The sequence below is a fragment of the Panthera onca genome, chromosome C2 (assembly GCF_046562875.1).
Source record: "Panthera onca isolate mPanOnc1 chromosome C2, mPanOnc1 haplotype 2, whole genome shotgun sequence".
Taxonomy (NCBI): Eukaryota; Metazoa; Chordata; class Mammalia; order Carnivora; family Felidae; genus Panthera; species Panthera onca.
Window position 1 is genome coordinate 72,244,347 of NC_138347.1, and position 22,145 is coordinate 72,266,491.

The 22,145-nt window shown below is 37.8% G+C and overlaps 1 protein-coding gene and 1 pseudogene across 1 annotated transcript in view; one reads left to right on the forward strand and one right to left on the reverse strand.

Moving 5' to 3' along the window:
* Nucleotides 1-22,145, forward strand: part of PAK2 (p21 (RAC1) activated kinase 2) — a 91,141-nt gene that overhangs the window by 14,852 nt on the left and 54,144 nt on the right. The window lies entirely within an intron of this gene.
* On the reverse strand, nt 11,490-15,910 carry LOC132684113 (small ribosomal subunit protein eS21 pseudogene; annotated as a pseudogene).

The window sequence follows — 22,145 nt, forward strand, 5'->3', positions numbered from 1 at the left end:
TTTTTGAAGCATTTTCTGAGTCTTGACCCTTCTTTCATGCTTGGTCATTGTTTCACTTTTTTAGTGTGGTGATTGGGTGAAGGCCTGGGGGAAGAAAAAAAGGATCACATTTAGACTACAACATTTCTTTACATCCTGCTTCCTCTGTGTATAGAGACCTTCCTCTCTTTACTTGCCTGGCAAATTTCTTCTCATCTTTCAAAAGACAAGTCTGATTTCTTGGCCTCATTACTCATATGAATGGGAGCTGTGGGTCCTGTTTTCCATTGCATTCCACTCATCCCTATTGCTCTTACCTTACTTCACAGTAGTCATCTTGTTATTACTTTTCCCACTGACAGCAAGCTCAGAGGGGACACTGAATGGTAGTTATCTTTGATCTCTAGCATCTGACACAGTGTAGGCACAAAATAAATATTTGAATGACTTAGGAGAGCCTGAGGGTGTTTTTCCTTTAACTGTGTCATTTCCCTGCTTCTAGTGTGAAAATATAAAAAACAGGTCTTTCTGGGAAGTGGAATTTAGATTTTATTCTGGTCTGGGTTTTTTTTGTAATGATCATGTACTACTTTTGAGAATAAGAGATGAAAAAAAAAATACTTGTTTTTTTTTTTAACTCATTTTTTATTAAAAAAATTTTTTAATTTTTTTTTTAACATTTATTTATTTTTGAGACAGAGAGAGACAGAGCATGAATGGGGGAGGATCAGAGAGAGAGGGAGACACAGAATCTGAAACAGGATCCAGGCTCTGAGCTGTTAGCACAGAGCCTGATGCGGGGCTTGAACTCACAGACCGCGAGATCATGACCTGAGCTGAAGTCAGACGCTTAACTGACTGAGCCACCCAGGCGCCCCTATTAAAATTTTTTTTAATGTTTATTTTTTTGAGAGAGAGAGAGAGTGTGAGCAGGGGAGGGACAGAGGGAGAGGGAGACACAGAATCTGAAGCAGACTCCAGGCTCTGAGCTGTCAGCACAGAGCCCGAGCAGGGCTCAAATTCGTAGACTGAGAGATCATGACCTGAGCCGAAGTTGGATGCTTAACTGACTGAGCCACCCAGGTGCCCCTAAACTCATTTTTTTTTTTAAAGTTTATTTTGATAGAGTACGCACGTGTGAGCAGGGGAGGGGCAGAGAGAAATGGAGAGAGAGAATCCCAATCAGGCTCGCACTGTCAACATGGTGCCCAACGCGGGGATCCATCTCATTGTTCAAGAGATCATGACCTGAGCTGAAATCAAGAGTTAGATGCTTAATCACCTGAGCCACCCAAGCACCCCAAGAATAAAAAATACTTAAAACCAAATTTCTCAAACTTCTGGTGCTCCCAGTTGCCCAGCACCTGTGACTTTTTGGCCCCATTCAACAGTCTGACCTTTCACTACTTGCTGCCATATGTCCTCTTGTCTCTTTGCTGTCCCATAAATTAGATCATACTTACATGTTCATACTTGTTCCTTTTGCCTGGAATCCTACCTTCTGAGTAGGAATATGATCTGTTGTAAATTGAGGAATTCTTGTAATAGGGATTGAATTGTGAGAATTTAGACTGTTTAATGTCCTGCTGGTCTTATCCTGAATATATATGGTTGTTAAGGTGAGATTCCTAGATCAGTTTTATCAATTGTGAGGATCAGAATAAATAGTGTTTAATTGTCTTAGTTTTCTAGAATAGTGACCTGAAAGAAGACAGAATAGTGACTGTATCTTCAAATTTTGCTGGGTCCCTTCTAGCCTAAAAAGGAAAAAACCTTTACTTGACTCTGATGCCATCATAGATAAAACTTTCATTGGTTTATTTATTCAACAATTACTCATGTAAACAGATGAACTGGACACGATTTTAGGTGATGAGGTGGTCAACAAAATAATGGATCCGTGCTTGTGGAGTTTATAACATAGTAAGGGAAGACAGACATTAAAAAGGCAAATCCAGTGTGATGAATGTTAACAAACGAGATAAAATAAGATACATGGGATGGGAGTGAAGAGATGTTAGAGAAGGTTTTCTGAGAAAGTGACCTGTATGCCAATACTCGACAGGCAGAGGTGGTAGACAGAAAATAGGCTGACCAACTCAGTTGCAGTTTGCCACAGGCTTTCTTGGGTTTAGTATTGAAAGTCCCATGTCCCAGGAAAGCTCCCTAGTCCCAGGGAAATTAGGATGACCGTTCAGTGAACAAAAAAATCTTCCTGGAAGGTCATGTGTGAAGGCCTGAGATGGCCGTTAGAAAAACTGGAAGAATGGATAAAACTTAAAGCCCATAGAGGGAAAGACTACAAAGAAATGAGTCTGGAAAGTTAGGGACCTTATCATGCATGTATTGTTGGGCTTTATCTTCAGTATCCCACTTGAAGGCTTTAAATAGGACACTGAAGTGACAAAATTTAATGTACTTCAGGGTTGCTCCCTGCAGTGTGAAGATTAGACTGGGAGGGGCTGAGAGCGCATTTAGGGATAATAACTGATTAAGTCATGGGCTGCAGTGACTTAGAAGTTTTGAGAGGCATGGATGATTTTGAGAATTAGGGTATTATGATAAGAGTGTGAAAGCCTGAAACAAATGATTTTCAAAATTGTTTTCCTCCAAGAACATTAACTTCTTAAAGGAAAAACTGAACATTTTTACTTCCATATTTTTATGTCACCTGATAGAGATTTTACTAGCAGCACACATAATCCAGACAGCTGTTATTTTTTGGTGTTTTTATTGTTGTTGTTGTTGTTTTGTTACATGATAACTATCAGTCTTTTTCTCACATATGAAGAACAGTAGCATAGAATGTAGGAGGCATGGCTTTGAAGTTATGATGATTCATTTTCTGAACACGGCAAGAAGTGTGACTTTAAATAGTTTTGTCTCCTGGAAAGCTGTCCCATTGAAAGGCTGTATATCATTCCAGTGATGTTTCTATTCTTCAAATCATTTGTTTAGAAGTCTTTTTTTTTTTTTAATTACTCTAGGAGGCTGCAGCAATTTCTTCAGAGTAGCTTCTTTACCAGAAGTAAACCCTCCATCTCTGCCTCTGTTTCTGTTATTCCCTTTCTGCATCTATATGGCTTCTTTTCCTTTAAATTAAAAAAAAATGAAATATAATTCATCTATGATAAAATCCACCCTTTAAAGGGTATACATTTAAGTGGGGGTTTTTGTGTGTTATATATTTTAACTGTATTCATAAGGTTACCTAACCATCACTACTTTTTAATGTTTGCATTACCGCAAATAGAAATCTTGCACCCGATAGCAGTCACTTGTTTTACCCCAACTGCTCCCCCCTTGTCCCAGGCAACCACCAATATGTTTTCTGTTTCTATAAATTTGTTCTGGATATGTAAGTAGATTCATGGAAAATGTCTTATGTGGTTGGTTTCTTTCATTCTAGCACAGTGTTTTCAAGGTCGATTTATATTGTAGTGTGTATGGCTACTTCCATTTCTTTTTATGGCTAAATAATATTCCATTGTATGGGTACACCACATTTGATTTATCTACTCATCTGTTAATGGAAATAGGGCTGCTTTCACTTTTTGACTGTTAGACAAATAGTGCTTCTGTGAACATTTGTATATAGGTTTTTGTGTGGACATACTTTCATTTCTTTTGAGTATATACATAGGAATGGAATTGCTGAGTCATAGGCTAACTCCATGTTTAACCTTTTGAGGAGCTAACAGGCTGTTTTCCAAAGCGACTCTACCCTTTTGCAATCCTGCCAGCAGTGTGTGAGAGTTCCAATTTCTCCACATCCTCACTAACACCTGTTATTTTCTTTTTGATAGTAGCCATCCTAATGGGTGTGAAATGGTATCTTGTGGTTTTAATTTGCATTTCTGTGATGGCTAATGACATTGAGTATCTTCCAATGTGCTTATTGGCCATTTTTATATCTTTTGAGAAATATGTATTCAGATCTTTTGGGAAAATATCTTGTGTTCAGCGTTGAGTGGTTTAGAACAGTGCCTCTCAGAATCTTTTGGTACTGGACTAACAACTTTTGTAAAATACTATACAATGGAAATGAAAGAAAAATTAGACATACAAAATACAAGCCCTTTTTGTTGTTAGTGTCAATAGCAAATTACTGTGAGAGTTTCTAAATTGAGTTTCTCTCAATTTTTGTATTCCATTGAGTACTGGTAGAAAACAGTTAGTGTAACTCTTTTTGAGTGGTACTGTTTTACATTACTAAAAGGCATTTGAAAAGTCACGCAACTTTTTCTGTGTTTGAACTCAAGGCAATTGCATGTTTCTTATATTTTCTGTACTTCCAGCTATGACTCCCAATTCTAACTTGCTACTGAGGTAATCCCACAGAGGGCTGGTTTTGAGGCTTGAGGAAAACACGCATTTCATACAGATTTTACACAAGCTAGTTACATTTTACTGGGATAAGCTAGAGTGTACCGTTTCAGCAAAGATCAGGCAAATTAAGTTTGGGGCCAGTGAGGATAGCCTTCTGACCCTTTCCCACTTTCCCTCATAGGACATACTCTCAGTGTTGATGATACTGTGCTTGTTAGAGGGGGGTTTCTGCCAGGTTTCCAAAAGCACAGAAGGCAGCTTTACCATAAAACCTCGTCCTCCTTTATTTTACATCCAGCCTTATCACCCTGAAATTCCAATGTAGTTATGTTACTTGTTTGTAAATAACTTGTCACTTGGCTGTTTAACATCCTTGTTCTGAGCATAATTTTTTACCTTATTGTTTCACATTTATACAAAAATAAGCATTATTCATCCTCAGTCTCTTTCTGACCCTGTAGCCATGAATAGTCTGTGAGCATGAGCAGTTCATATCTCCTATCTTACAGGGCCTAGGAGGTCTAAGCATGTTGGCTGTTCCAGTCTCTGAAACCTTGTAGTCTAGGGACATCAAAGAGTACATTCTTATGCTATCCTGATTATTTATGGTTTGGTTGGTGAAATTCTGAAACCATTGCGGATCATTAAAAAGTGTTTTATTTGTTTATAGCGGTCCTAAACTAATGAGGGTGTATAGAGTATTTATGAATCATGTGAAGTGAGTTTAAACATTTGTTAGTCCCTCTGTATTAAAAGAATTATATGGGACAGCATCAGATTGATGCAGCAAATTAAGAAAAATGTTCCTTGCCAGCCATGAGTTTAAAATCTTATAGAGGGGCACCTGGGTGGTACAGTCAGTTAAATATCCAGCTTTTGATCTCGGCTCAGGTTATGATCTCACAGTTCATGAGTTCGAGTCCCACACTGGGCTCTGTGCTGATGGTGCAGAGCCTGCCTGGGATTCTGTCTCTCCTTCTCTCTGCCCCTCCCCTGCTTTTGCAGTCTCTCTCTCTCTCTCAAAATAAGTAAATAAACTTAAAAAAAATATCTTACAGAAAGAGAGAAGAAAAGTTAGATGCCGAGTGATTGAAGTTCAAAGAAGTGTGTAAGTGTAAAACTTACAGATGGGACTCTATTATTCTGGGTCCAATCAGAAGAGAAACCACAGAATCATTTGAACGTGGAACGAATTATTGATTATAACAAGAGGGTAGAATAATGACGCGTGAGCTAGTAAGAAGTAAATACAAGTCTGAAGAATATAGTAATAGATATAAGGAACAGCTGCTACCTAGGGCTCATAGCTCACTCGGCACCTAGGAAGGAACCCTCCTTCCCCCAGAGCGGAGATCTAGACCTTGTTGGAGACAGCATGCCTGTGGATACCTAAATAGCAGTGGTGCTGCTGTGTGGGCAGAACTTGCCGAACGTCTGTTCTCTAGGGTACCAGAGAAAGCTGTTGACAGGGAGGTGTTAGTTAACTCCACTACAAAAGCTCCCAAGAAGAGAGTAGGAGGAACCTGGTGGCTGCTGGGTATGCTGCTGGTCACCTTGCCGAATACAAGTCTGATGCTGGAGGAGTCTGGTGAGCAAACACACCAGAACCAGGAAGCAAAACTTTTCTCCTACAATGTCTCTCCTGCGCCCTCTACTGATAAAGCTTAACATCGTGCCCGCTGGCCAAGGAAAAACTTTAAAAGTCCCAGGTCTATTTTCAGAATAGACAGACTGGATGACTTGGAATTGAGAGGCACTAAATCAGTAACCAGCAAGGGAATGGTATTAGTGCTGTCAGAGCTCATAGGAGTAGAGCTTCTATGAGATTATGACAGTTGAAGAAGTAGTAGTATATGAGCAGGGCGCCTGGGTGGCTCAGTCAGTCAATCCTCTGACTCTTGATTTTGGCTCAGGTCATGATCTCACGGTTTGTAGGATGAGTCCCACATCAGGCTCTGTGCTGACAGCTTGGAGCCTGCTTGGGATGCCCTTTCTCCCTCTTTTTCTCTGCCCCTCCCCCATGCTCACTGTTTCTCTTAAATTAAAAAAAAAAAGTAGTAGTATATGAAGCTCTTGTAAGATCAATAGGGTTTTTTTTTAATTCAGCTATGATTGACATACAATGTTATATTGGTTTCAGGTGTACAGTATAGTGATTTGACAATTCTGTATATTACAAAATGCTCACTACAATAAGTGTGGTTACCATCTGTCACCATACAGTGTTATTATTACAATCTTATTGACTATATTCCCTATACTGTACTTTTCATCCCTATGACTTATTTATTTTATAACTGGATGTTTGTACCTCTTAATCCCCTTTACCTTCACCTATTTCACCTAAAGTTTTTATTTTTTTTAATTGAAGATGACAGCTATTATTCCTCATTACAAAAACAGTACATGTTCATTTATAAAAATTAGAATATAGAAAAGTATTTTTCTCCTTGTGTATTGTAGAAACATGGGAAAAACATTCAGGTCTATTACCCTTAAAAAGAATCAATGTTAATCATTTGATCAAATATGGCTAGGTAGAGGAGATAGTTGGGAGGGAAAGCTTTCTGTGGTGGTGCTTGCTGCTGCTTTTGTATATTTGTTTACAGAAGAAATTGGCTTTGAAATATAATAATGCAAAATGGTATATACTAGCATTTGGAGGAACTTTATCTTTGGTGTTTATGCAAAATTTATTTATGTAAGTACTTTAAAATTTTTTAATTATATTTTTTGTATTATTATTTTTAATTCCAGTATAATTAACATACAGAGTTATATTAGTTTCAGGTGTACAGTATAGTGATTCAACAATTCTATGTATTACTCAGTGCTCATCACAATAATCCCTTTCACCTACTTTACCCATCCCCCCTGCTCCACCTCCCCTCTGTTGACCATCAATTTGTTCTCTGTGTTTAAGAGTCTGGCTTTTTGTCTGTCTCTTTTTTGTTGTTTGTCTGTTTTGTTACTTAATTTCCATGCATGAGTGCAATCATAAGGTATTTGTCTTGTCTGACTTAATGTACTTAGCATTATATCCTCTGGATCCATCCACGTTGTTGCAGATGGCAAGGTTTCATTCTTTTTTGGGGGGTAATATTCCATTATATTTATATACCACATCTTTATTCATCTGTGTAAAAAAAATTTTTTTTAATGTTCATTCTTTTTTTTTTTTTTTTTAATTTTTTAATGTTTATTTATTTTTGAGAGAGAGAGAGAGAGAGACAGAGCATGAGCGGGGTAGGAGCAGAGAGAGAGAGGGAGACACAGAATCAGAAGCAGGCTCCAGGCTCTATGCTGTCAGCACAGAGCCTGACGCGGGGCTTGAGCTCACAAACCGTGAGATCATGACCTGAGCTGAGGCTGGACGCTCAGCTGACTGAGCCACCCAGATGCCCCAATGTTCTTTCATTTTTGAGAGACAGAGTGTGAGCAGGGAAGGGGCAGAGAGAGGGAGATACAGGATCTGAAGCAGGCTCCAGGCTCTGAGCTGTCAGCACAGAGCCTGATGTGGTGCTCAAACCCACAAACCGTGAGATCATGCGTGACCTGAGCCAAAGTTGGACACGTAACTAACTGAGCCACCTAGGCACCCCATTCATCTATTGATAGACACTTAGATTGCTTCCATATTTTGCTATTGTAAATTATGCTGCAATAAACTTAGGGGTGCATATATCTTTTTGAATTAGCATTTTTTATATTCTCTGGGTAAATACGCAGTAGTAGAATTGCTGGATCATATGGTAATTCTATTTTAATTTTTTGAGGAATCTCCATACTGTTTTCTGTAGTGGCTCACCCAGTTTGCATTCCCACCAGCAGTGTACAAGGGTTCCTTTTTCTCCATTCTGACAGGTGTGAGATGGTATCTCATTGTGGTTTTGATTTGCATTTCCCTAATGAATAATGATGTTGAACATCTTCATGTACATCTTCATGTGTTCTTTTGTTCATGTCTTCTGCCCATTTTTTAAATTGGATTATTTGGGTTTTTTTGGGTGTTGACTTACATAAGTTCTTGATATATTTTGGATACTAACCCTTTATCAGTTATGTCATTTGCAAATATCTTCTCCCATTCTGTAGGTCATCTTTGTTGTCTTTTAGTTTTGTTGTTTCCTTTGCTATGCAGAAGCTTTTTATTTTGATGTAGTATTTTTGTAACTTTTTATAGAAGCTTGTCAAATAGAAAATCTCTAGACATTACTTTGGTGTTCTTTAAATGACCATCAGGAAGTTAATCACATTGTAGTTGCAGTGTAATCACATTGATGGAATGTTGCATCTTAGAAGTCCATCATGCTTTTCTCTTTGCTCAAAGATTTTCATATGAATGCGCCTCTTAGTAAACAGGGTTCTGGCAGACTTAATCTGGGAAAACAAATTGAAAACTGAATTTTGCCTTTGTTGAGGTATAGGAATTAATCCTTGCCTAGATGTCAAAGACTGAAGGATTCTCATGAAAGAAAGCCTTTATAATTCCATGTCACTGTTTATTGGCATTTACACTTTAAAAGTTGGACAGTAATTCTAAAGAATGAAAGCAAAGTTCTTGGGTGTTAATTCACAACTGGGCTTATATAAATAAGTGGCCAGGATATATAATGTTAGGCCCATTTTCAGAGATATATTCTATACTACTAAATCTAGACTGGTTCTTGTTGACTTGTCAGCCTTTTAACCAAGTTGGTACAGAAGTGAACTGTTTGCTTTCCATTTTTGATAAACTTAAGGAAAACATTAAAACTTTATACTAAAGTTTAGTTTTTAAACCTTTTCGGTATAATCTTGACTTAGAAATATCTAATATTAAAATAGCCACTCTTCCTCTGACTGTATATGAGTGGTTGTATAGAAGGATTTAGAATAGTGCTGTTCAACTTGAACTTGTTGCCATGATGTAAATGTTCTATATCTCTGCTGCCCAATATGGCAGCCACTAGCCACATGTAACCACCGAGCATTTGAAATATGGCTAGTATGACTAAGTATCTGAATTTTATTTCATTTTAATTAAATTTAAATAGCCATATATGTCCAGTATATCCACCCATATTAAATAGCGCAGTTTACAGAATGGTATGTTCATACTGAAACAAGTTTTATTTACTTTTTTTAAAGATTTTATTATTGTTTTAAGTTTATGTATTTATTTTTGAGAGAAAGAGAGTGGGGGAGAGGGACAGAGAGAGTCCTAAACAGGCTCTGTGCCGTCAGTGTAAAGCCCCATGAGGGGCTAAAACTCACAAACTGTGAGATCATGACCCTAGCCAAAATCAAGAGTTGGCCGCTTAACCAACTGAGCCACCCAGGCGCACCAAAGGAAAACTTTTCTAAGTATTTAGTTGTTGTTGTTGTTGTTGTTGTTCTTTTTCTTTGTTTTTAAGTAGGATCCACATGCAACATAGAGATTAATTTCACAACCCTAAGATTAGAGTCATGTGCTCTATGGACTAAGCCAACTAGGTGCCCCTTGAGTGTTCAGTTTTTTTTTTTTTTTTTTTCAACGTTTATTTATTTTTGGGACAGAGAGAGACAGAGCATGAACGGGGGAGGGGCAGAGAGAGAGGGAGACACAGAATCGGAAACAGGCTCCAGGCTCTGAGCCATCAGCCCAGAGCCTGACGCGGGGCTCGAATTCACGGACCGCGAGATCGTGACCTGGCTGAAGTCGGACGCCCAACCGACTGCGCCACCCAGGCGCCCCAAGTGTTCAGTTTTTTAAACCTCTGTATGTAATTTGATACTGCTTAGGAATATATATGTAATATATATATTATATATATCTCCATCATTTTCCAAAAAACATTTTAAAAAATTATTTTTTTTTAATGTTTATTTTTGAGAGAGAGAGAGACAAAGTGTGAGCAGGGGAGAAGCAGAGAGAGAAGGAGACAAAGAATGTGAAGCAGGTTCCAGGCTCCAAGCTGTCATCATAGAGCCAGGCAGGGGGCTTGAACCCACGAACTGTGAGATCATGACCTGAGCCGAAGTCGGACATTTAACCTACTGAGCCACCCAGGAGCCCCAAATAACATTTTTCTTAAAGCAAGGAGAGATTTTTTTTGTCTGTCTTTGCTGGATTATTTTATTTCATACCCTCCCAGAAGTGGAATGCAGCCTCAGAATTCTAATCACAGCCTACAGGAAGATGTGGCAGCCAGCCTCTCAGGATCATTCACAATCAGTCTGTGAGGTGAAGCCTGTTCACTGCGATCTATAGGTAGTACTGGAGTATCCTTCCCCCATTTTTTATCTGTGGAAACTGTCTATCTTTTATGTCATTTATCAAGTCAAAGTCATGCACTTTCACAAATCATTTTGAGATGGTAAAAATGATCTCTTATTCCTCTGTACTCATGCATTCATTCAACAGATATTTATGGATTGCCTTGCATGTGGCAAGTTTTGTTGAACCATGACTAAGGTATGTCACTTGTGGACTGAGACAGTTAAAAGCCCACATGCTCCCTTAGTCTCTCTCTTCCATTTTGGTGACAACTTGTTAAGATAGTAAACTTTAGAATCACAGCAGCCTAGATCCATAAATTATCTTAAGGAAAAATAACTTCCTCAAGCTTAGTGTCCACTAGAAATAAACCTTATTTGTGTTAAAACATTAAGATTTTGCAATGTTTGTTATCAGCACATGGCCTGGCATATAAAGGGTTGTTTTTGGCCTTTTATTGGTATGACAGTACTACTATAAATATTCTTACAATTTGCATATGTGCAAGAGTTTCTTGGATTTATATCCAGGAATAAAACTGCTAAGTTGCAGAATGTAAAGGCAAACAACTTTACAAGCTAATACCAAATTGTTCTCTGAAGTAGTTTTGCTACTTTGCACTCCTGCCAGCAGTTATAAAAGTTCTCTTTGCATCTTGGTAGCATTTGATTTTGGTCAGCCTTCTTAATCGAGAAGATGTAAAATGTTATCTACTAATGGCCTTAACTTACATTTCCTTATCTACTACTGGCCTTAACATTTCCATGATTTTTTATGAGGTTGGGCATGTTCTCATGTATTTTATTCACTTGTCATCTTCCATGAAATGCCCATTCATGTCATTTGCCCATTATTTATTGGGTTGTGTGTCTTTTACTTATTTCTTTTTTTGGGGGGTGCTGTTTATTCATGACAAGTATCTCACATCCATGATCTTCTTTAGTCAGAAGTTCTTTGAAACGATGCCATCGGCCTTGACCAGAGTGGAGTCCTTTCTCTCACCCATCCTATGAATGGCGCCACAGATAGCGTAGGTTTTAAACTGGCCATTGAACCTGCCCGTCACCTTGTCAGCTTCAGCCGCTTTCATGTGAATGGATGCGTGGTCCTTGGTGCCGATGATGCAGTTGCTAGAGGAGCATTTTCACGGCACATATAGGTCCACGAACTCACTGGCATCATTTTGCCTGCCAAGGGTGCACTTGCTGCCACTGCCACTAGTGCAAGTACAGAACGTATTTCTTTATAAGAATTCTTTCTATATTCTGGATACAATTTTTGTCAATTTACTTCTGTTGCAGATATCTCCTGGTTTATGGCATGTCTTTTTATAGTATAGAATGTAGTCATATTTATCATTCTTTTCCTTTAGAGTCATAAAAGGTATTCTTCTACATAAAGATATCCTCCTATATAATTTTCTAAAAATGAGAATTTTACGGGGCGCCTGGGTGGCTCAGTCAGTTGAGCATCTGACTTTGGCTCAGGTCATGAACTCGCTTTCGTGAGTTCAAGCCCTCCATCAGGCTCTGTGCTGACAGCTCAGAGCCTGGAGCCTGCTTTAGAATCTGCGTCTCCCTCTCTGCTCCTCCCCTTTTCGTGCTGTCTCTCTCTCTCTCTCTCAAAAATACAGATTAAAATAATAATAATAATAATGAGAATTTTCCTTTCACGTTAAATCTTTAATCCATCTAAAATTTTATTTGGTATGACATAAGGCAGGGATCTTTCTTCGCCTGGATTCACCAGAAGGCAGAGCTTGCAGCAGGAGGCTTATGTATCTTTTCATTATTAGGAAGAATATATCCCAGGGAGCAGAAATAATGGGAAAGAGGGAGTGGAGCATACGTAGAGTGGTAGCCCATATGGAAGTGTAACTGATTGCTCAATCCCATTGTACTGTCCTCCAGGAAGTTATAGAAAGCTTGTCACAGGATCATCCAACACAGGATAGAAAAAGGATCTGTCTAATGAGATGGGATGTCTTCTCATCACGGATAGTTATAGGTTCACCCCTGCACTACCAGATTGCACATGGGTGGGTGGCAATGTACGTAGCTCAGGAATGAAGTGAGGCATTGTTGTGTTGTGTATGCATTTAAAAAATGGCCACGTCCATTCCTCAAAAACCTAAAAATAGAACTACCCTACAATCCAGCAATTGCACTACTAGGCATTTATCCACGGGATACAGGTGTGCTGTTTCGAAGGGACACATGCACCCCCATGTTTATAGCAGCACTATCAACAATAGCCAAAGTATGGAAAGAGCCCAAGTGTCCATTGATGGATGAATGGATAAAGAAGATGTGGTATTTATATACAATGAAGTATTACTTGGCAATCAAAAAGAATGAAATCTTGCCATTTGCTACTACGCGGATGGAACTAGAGGGTAATATGCGAAGCAAAATTAGAGAAAGACAAAAATCCTATGACTTCACTCATATGAGGACTTTAAGAGACAAAACAGATGAACATAAGGGAAGGGAAAAAAATAATACAAAAACAGGGAGGGGGACAAAACAGAAGAGACTCATAAATATGGAGAACAAACTGAGGGTTACTGGAGGGATTGTGGGAGGGGGGATGGGCTAAATGGGTAAGGGGCACTAAGGAACCTACTCCTGAAATCATTGTTGCACTATATGCTAACTAATTTGGATGTAAATTTTAAAAAATAAATAAAATTTTAAAAATTATAGAAAAATAAAAAATGGCCACATCCAGCATAGAGCTGGTTGCTGGAGTAGCAGCTTGAATAAGAGACAGGTGAGGCTAAAAGGATTGGAAAAGATGCATAAGTGGTGTGGTATCTGGTACAGGATCCAATTTCTTAGATAAAAAATGTTCATAGCAGGGCAAGTCTCTCCACATGATTCTATTTTGGGAGTGTCTTTGCTACTCCTGAGCCTTTGTTCTTCCGTATAGATTTTAGAATTAGCTGTCTAGTTTTTCATAAAACCCATTTGGGATTTTGATTAAGATTACTTTGGTATTTTTTGTTTTGTTTTTAATTTATTTTAGAGTGAGTGCATAAGCAGGGGAGAGAGAGAATGAATGAATGAATGAATGAATGAATGAATGAATATCCCATTCAGCATGGAGCCCCACACAGGGCTCAATCCCACAACCCTGGGATCACAACCTGAGCTGAAATCAAGAGTCAGACGTTCAACTGACTGAGTCATCCAGGTACCCCTGATTAAGATTACTTTGAATCTGTAGATTAATTTGAGGAAATTTGGCATCTGTACAGTTTTGAGTGTTAAAATTCGTAAACATTAGTATCTCTCTCCATTTATTAGTTCTACTTAATATCTTTGAGTATATTTCCCCTCTGTGTAAACGTTCTAATTACATGGTTCCCAAACTGATATCCCACTGAGCTCAGAGTCACCATGGGATTTTAAATATTAGAGGGTATCGGTGATTGACATCTGTTGAGCACTGTGTGGACTTTGAGCTCTTGGGAGTTCACAGTTTCAACATTAAGTTGTGATACATTTGATAATGTCTGTCTTTATGAAGCAATTGCTGAGATTAAAAGTACAAAGATCAGCATGGAGCAGGAAATGAGTGTGGGCAGTGTCTGAGGTCTTGAGTTGTGCAGTGCCCATCAGGTGCATGTTTCCCAAAGTTGTTTGGACCTAACTACTAAATAAATGAAACCATTTGGAATTTCTTTTGTCATTGTTGAATAATTACTGGGAATAACAAGGGCACCGTTGAGTTGAGAAGATTTGGGAACTTCTGTTCTAGGAACTTGGTATTTTTTTATTATGTTATAAATGGTATCTTTTCCCTTTCCCATTTCACTTTGGGAAATGCAGTTGAGTTTTGTATATTCCTCTTTATCTTGGCAAAATTTGTGTTTACCTTAATAATTTATCATAGTTTTGTTGGCATTTTGTAGACAATCTTTTTAGTTGCAATTAATAACACTTGTTTCTTCTACCATAGCAAAACCATTGGAGGAAAAGAACTAAATGGTAATAAACCCAGATAAAAACATTTTCAAAGCATTTTTCACACCCTGCAGTCTCCTGTCCCCAGTCACTTCAAAAATAGTAATTCAGGTATTAATACATTTTATAGGTAATTGAATTGAAGGACTAGAGAGATAAGTGAATTGTCTTTCAGTAGTCAACTTGATTAGTTGCAGTAGTTTACTTGCCTAAACTGGCTAACATTGTTTATGTAGGTGAAAAACACATTTTGGTATTCTGTGATGTTGACGTATACGTATATAACACTTTGCCAGGTGCTGTTGGGGAGTAAAGAGAGAGATAAAATTAGTACCTTCTCACAAAGGGAGTTTGGTAGAGGAAATATGATACATCATAATAGCTCATAATAGAAGCAGTGTCATAACCTGGTTAATGAGTATTTGCTAAATGTGTAACACATAATGAAGTTCCCATTGTAGATGTTGTAACCCCGAAAGATGTAATAACAGAAGAAAATGGGAATTTTTAACCTCTGCCAAATTGCATTTAATTTTGTACAGTGGTCTTTGTTTCACTTAATAGTAAAGCTAAATAAGTTTCACGTATTGTCTGTGAAGTGAAAAATGTGAGGACATTTTTAGCAGCCAATGGATTATTAGATTGGGTCTCTGTGGTATCTTATTTATTTCAAGTAGTGGTATTCATTCTACTTTTGTTGGTAATTTATTGAGGGGGAGAGAGAGAGAGAATCCCAACCAGGTTCTGTGCTGTCAACTGTGAGATCATGACCCAAGACAAAATCAAGAATCTGCGCTTAACTGACTGAGCCACCCAGGTGCCCCAGTCCCCCCCTCCCCATTTTGTTCCCTTCCTCCCCCCCACAGTAACCAATCGAAGGTTTATCCTTCAATGAAAAAGATAATAAGCATGTGTTAGTGCATATGTGCATGTCTATGTGTTGACGTGCCTTTTCTTTCCCCTTAGATAAATGGTAGCATATGATACTTCTATTTTTCTCCCATCTTTGATTTTCATTAGTAGCATACCCTGAGATCACTCCATGATAGAGTGATTTTCTCATTCATTTTCACATATAATACTTTAGTGGGAGATACATATAGCTAATTAAACCAGTCTCCTATTTATTACTATTTGAGATGCTTCCAGTCTTTTGCTGTTACAGGTAATGCAACCCATTATTTATATATATTAATGTATATTTATATTTTTTTATATTTGTTTATTATATTCATTATAAGAAATAAAAGGAAAACTATAATACACATTTGTAAATACTTGATCACAACTACTCAAAAAATCAGTATGAAGCACCTGTATCTATCTGTTCATAGGCTTGACCTAATGCAATCTCATGTAGATGTACTGCCATTGATTACTTATCCAGCATGAGCATGTTGCTTTAAGTGATATGATATTACAGATGGTGAATAAACATCTCAGTAAAAGTGAACTGAGCAAAATGAAGGTCAAGGTCCTCTTGGTTTCATAGTGGTTGCATGGCTGGAAAATTCAGTGAGAGTTAAAACTGTAAAAAATATATTTTAGGGACACCTGGGTGGCTCAGTCAGTTTAAGCATCTGACTTGGTTTGTGGGTACGAGCCCCACATCGGGCTCTGTGCTGACAGCTCAGAGCCTAGAGCCTGCTTCCAATTCTGTGTATCCCTCTCTCTCTCTGCCCCTCCCCTGCTCAGGTTCTGTCTCTCTCTGTCTAAAATGAATAAACGTTAAAAAAATTTCTTAAAAAATATATTTTATATGTAAAAGAGAACTATGCTCTAGGTTCATATATATATATATATATATATATATATATATATACACACACACACACACACACACACACACACACACACACATATACGTATTTATTTTTATATATAACTAAACCATTGCATGGTGGGACATTCAAGAGTTATGAGGACTTGCTGGCCCATTGCAAAATACTGGTTATCTGTGATCTCTGCTAACTACCAGTAGAACTCCTTTTAATTCCTATGAGTGTTTATAAAGTAAAACTTCAGAACTCTAAGTGTCCTTAAGTGCTTTAATCACATCCGGCAAGTGTGTGTGTGTGTGTGTGTGTGTGTGTGTGTGTGTGTGTGGTAAAATATACATAACATAAAACTTAACATTTTCAAAACTTTTCTTATCCCAGACAGAAACTCTGTACCCATTAAACAAGAAGTGCTTATTTCACTCTACCGTCAGGCCCTGGTGATCTCTATTCTTTCTGTCTATGAATTTGACTACTCCAGATGCCTCATGGAAGTGAAATTATACACTATTTGGCCTTTTGTGTCTGGCTCATTCTACTTAATGTTTTCAAAGTTGATGCTCATTAGAGTACATATCAAATTTCACTTCTTTTTTATAGATGAACATACTCTACACTAGGTATATACCACATTTTGTTTATCCAGTCCTCTAAATTTTGGTACATAGCTTTGTCACTCTCATTCAGTTCTAAGTGTTTTCTGATTTCCATTATATCTTTTCTTAACCGTAAGTTTTTAGAGATGTTTTAAAATTTCCAAAACTTAAGGTATATTTTTCTGGTTTTCTTTTTGTTCTTGATTTCCAACTTGACTGATTTTGGTTAAGAGAATAGTGGAATTCTAATCTTTTGAAAACTTTCTTTGTCTCAAATTATTTTTATTTTGTCCTCATTCTTAAAAGAGTTTTGTTGAATCTGAAGTACGTTGGCACCTTCTCTCTGGACATTGAGAATGTTCCAATGTTTTTTGGCTGTTGTTGGTATCAGGAAGTAAGCTAAAGTCCAATTGCCCTTTTTTCTCCTTTGGCTGATTTTTGGAACTCTTTGCTCTTTGATCTTAATTTCACTCTGATGTGTCTTTACTTTGGTATGTGTAAATTACTTTTATCCGGCTTTTGATTTATTAAGTTTCTTCATCTTATGGATTTTGTGTCCTTCATCACTTCTAGAAATTTCTCAGCTACTAATTTATCTGGTAAACCATTCCTTCATTCATTATGTCCTTTCTTCTGAAACTCCAAATAGTTATATCTTAGGTCATCCAACCTACTCATCTTACTTTTCTTTCATATTTTCTCTTTGTGTCTATGCAGCATTCTAGTTACTTTCTAAAGAGACCTACCTCACCCAGTTCACTAATTCTTCCTTCCACTAAGTCTGCACTCTTTTTTACTTCAAATGTCAAATTCAAATATTCAGGTATTATGGTTTTTTTTTTAAGTTTTTAAATTTGAGGTTGAGAGAAACAGAATGGGGGGGGTGAACGGGGAAGGGCGGGGGGGGGGGGGCGGAGAGAGAATCCCAAGCAGGCTCTGCACCGACAGTGCCTGTTGAAGGACTCGAACTCCCGAATCATGAGTTCATGGCCTGAGCCAAAGTTGGACACTTAACTGACTGAATCATTCAGATGCCCCTTTCCAAAAGTTTTGTATGGTGGTTTTTCATATTTGCTTTTTTTCAAACTTCTAATACATATTCTGTGTCAAATCATTCTACATCTATTTCACCAGTCTGTTTTGGCTAGTTCTGTCATGGTGCTTTGTTTCATTTTCTGAATTTTCACTATGAGATGTTCCTTTTTCTTAGAATTTTATCTTTGGGTATTATTTGAGATCTGAGTAGTACCCAAAAAGATCTAAAGTTCTTGTCGTTTGATTTTACCATTCACTAGCATGACCATATTCAGTTAAACCTATTTGGGAATTTGGGGGACCTCAGAGGTGGGATGAATTCATACCAAAAAACGTACATTTTGTTGTTAGGATTTCTCAGAGATCCTCACCCCCAGCCCCCACTCCACAGTATCACTGGACTCAAAATACTGAAGGTTTTCTTGTTCCGTTTGGCCCAGAGGGATTCATTCCTGATTTACTCTTGAACAGGTTATACTTTTTAGGTCCTGGTCTTGTGTGGAAGGGGCTGCTATTAGATTTTTCAATTCAGGCAGACTTGGCTTTATCACCTGTCCCCTGTGACAGCCATCAAAGTGGAAATTTAAGGTCTCCAAGGGTTAGTCAAAAATCCTTCAAGAATAAATGGATTGGTAACTTGCTTACTCTTTGTTCTTGGTTTCACTTTGCTTTGGGCTCTATGGAAACATCCTTTTCATCTTAACTAGCCTATCCTTACATTTTATAGATTTGATATATTATCCACTCCTTCATTTATTTGAGTTTGAATCAGAGTTTCTTTACACTTCTTTATTCTTTTCCAGTGCCCCAGTTGTCTTCTGTATCTCTTCCCCACTTTCCTTTTCCTTTCTGGCTTTGCTACTAACAGACCTGATGTTATGGCCATTGCCACCAAATAAAAACACTCCTTTCCTTTTAATTTGTGAACTTGCCTTCCATAGCGTGTGTTGTACATTTGAGGTGATTAGTGATATTTTTAATCGATACTTTCTCTCTCAAAAGCTTTTGAAGCTTTTGTGAGGTGGGAAGGGAGGAGAGGCCAGTGTTTTGGGAGCTCTTATAGCTTATTGAGAGATTGCTAGAAGTCTATCAAATAGTGTTAGATTTCGGGGCGCCTGGGTGGCGCAGTCGGTTGAGCGGCGATCTCGCAGTCCTTGAGTTCGAGCCCCACGTCAGGCTCTGGGCTGAGTTCGAGCCCCGCGTCAGGCTCTGGGCTGATGGCTCGGAGCCTGGAGCCTGTTTCCGATTCTGTGTCTCCCTCTCTCTCTGCCCCTCCCCCGTTCATGCTCTGTCTCTCTCTGTCCCAAAAATAAATAAAAAACGTTGAAAAAAAAAATTTAAAAAAAAAATAGTGTTAGATTTTATTTTTAAGGTACTGAAAACTTAAGATTCATTTGTTATTTATATAAAATGTAAGTAAAAAATATAAAGCAAGTTGTGCTTTTCAAATCATTTTTTAGTAGTGTATGGTTTGTACATTAAGTACCATAGTTGATCCAAGTTAGATTATAAAAAAATTAACGATTTTTGCTAGTTAAGACTGACTAGTTCCAGACACCACTCCTTTTTTTCATTTCTGTCGTATATTTAGCTTCCCCTGGTCTCCTTCAGTAGACAATTGAGGAATTGTTTGTTTTTAAGTCGTGTCACAATTAAACAATGGGCCTGTTAGAAGAGTACAGTGTGTTTTGGGGCTTTTTGTTTCGCCTACTTGTTTTTCACTGAAAAGTAGCAAAAAGTGAACAGATTTAGAGAGAGGCATTATTATCATTTTTTTTTAAGAAAACATTTTTGGGTAATGATGGAGCAAAACACTGGTAAATCAGAATTTTATCATGAATTGTTTTTATATTGTTTCTGGCTAAAATATAAGATGTAAAGAACCTTATCACATCGTCACTTAGCACTTTTTAGGCATTTGACACCATCAGTAGAAGCATCGCACAGAAAAAAATAACATTGTTTTATGGAAAAGGATTAAAGACTAACGCCATGAATTAGCTATTAGAGGAAAAGTGTAAATCTTTCCAAAGATATTTTTGTTAATATAGGGTAGTTTATATGTTGTGTAGTGAAATGCTTTTTGATAGAGAACTAATAAATTTGGTAAGAATATTTCCTCTGGTGACAGAGTATATAGTACCTTAAATCAGTAACTATTACTGTCTTAATACATACAAGGATCTGTGTTAAACATTAATGCCTTAATACATGCAAGGATCTGTGTTAAAGATTAAAGGAGACAGTACAATATATAATAATAGTGGTGGTGGTGCCTTTCAATTGCTTGAAGTCTTGAGCAGGAAAGATACCTAAAAGAATAATTAAGGATACACAGTTGTAACTCATTGCCAGAGTCCTTTAAAGGTTTTATTTTTAAGTAATCTCTAGGGGTGCTTGGCTGACTTGGTGGAACTTGTGACTCTTGATTTCGTGATTGTGAGTTCAAGCCCCACGTTGGGTGTAGAGATGACATAAAAAAATCATAAAGTCTTAAAAAAAATCTTTACACCCAACATGGGGCTCAAATTTACAACCTGGAGATCAGAAGTCCTATGCTCCACCGACTTAGCCAGCCAGATACCCTGAGAGTGATCCAATATATTAACATGATTAAGAAAAAAACAACAATGTGAGATTGAGTTGTTACTGACCTTGAATTCTGGTCTTAGTTTGTTAGTAATTAAATTCAGCCTACTTATTTTGGTGGCTGTTGGTCCTTCGCATATAAAATAAGAAAGAGGGGCGCCTGGGTGGCTCAGTCGGTTAAGCGTCCAACTTCGGCTCAGGTCATGATCTCGCACTCTGTGAGTTCGAGCCCCGCATCAGGCTCTGTGCTGACCGCTCAGAGCCTAGAACCTGCTTCGGATTGTGTGTCTCCCTTTCTCTCTGGCTCTCCCCCCATTCATGCTCTGTCTCTCTCTGTCTCAAAAATAAATGTTAAAAAAAAAAAAAAGAAAGAAAGAAAGATGGACCAGGTAAATTCTAATCCAGCTTTATTACTCTCTGAATTAGTTTTCCTGTGTAACTTGTATTCAGAGGATGTGAGGGGCCTGTGTGGAGGTGGGGGGGGGGGGTCAGTCTTGTTCAGAGGATTTGAAGGATCATTTTGAACAAGGATAGACAGGAATGATCTTACATAGGAAATAATTCTTGCTGAACATTGAAAGATTTGGTTAGATACAGAAAATAGTGAAGAAAGTTTAAGAATGGAGAAATTTATACACAAAGATGAGTTAGGCCAGAAAATTCTTTGGTGTATTTGGGTAAAATGAGGCATATGATTTATGTGGTGCATTCATGATATCAGATCAATTCAGTAGTAAATGTCCCTAAATATCAGAGTTTAGTCCTCAGTCTGTTGCTTATAGGTAGCTCTAAGTAAAACCTGAATGCATGGAAACTCTTTAGGAAGCTGGTTAAAGCTTCTAACCTCTTCCTCTGAGCAGCAGTTGAAGACATAGATACTGGTTAGAGAAATCTTGAGATGAAGTGATGAAGTCCTCAGCTAAGCTGATGTCATAGTATCAAGGATTGTCATGCTTGTATTTACTAAGATCTAATCACTTATGAGGCATATTACTTAGAATTGTTGCTGTCATATTTGTCATCTTGAGTAATTTCATTAAGGATATCTGTGACCCATACGTTTAATGTTAAATTTGGGGGTTTATTTAGACATGTGTTGCCTGTAAGGTAATAACATCATGTTAATTGGGATTTCCTTGAGATAGCTAATTCAACTTTACCTGTAATGTATAATCACCAAGAAGAATGTTGTGAAACAAATAATCTATTAGCTCCTCTTTAGTTCTATTGGACTGAATGTATGCAGCAAATTAAAAAGCTACTGTGCAGTATATTAAAATAGAGCAGTAAAGAAAATTTTTTGGGTGAACAAAGTACTGTATATGGAAAGGCTGTGTTTTGAAAGAATGAATAAATATGTGTCTTTTGCCACCTCAGTAAAACAATAATTGGCGTATGAGGGTGAAGTGTAGAGCTGGGATATACTTTAAAGCAGCAGTTCTCAATGTGGTGCGTGGTACCACTGGGGTTTATGAAGTCAAAACCTATTTTCATAATAATACTAAGATACTCTTTGCCTTTCATACTGTTGACACTTGCAGTGCTGGCAGGTAAAACAGCCTATATTTTGGCACAAATCGAGGCAGTGGCCATACACTTGGAGGGGTTTTTTTTGTTTTTTCTTTAAAACCAG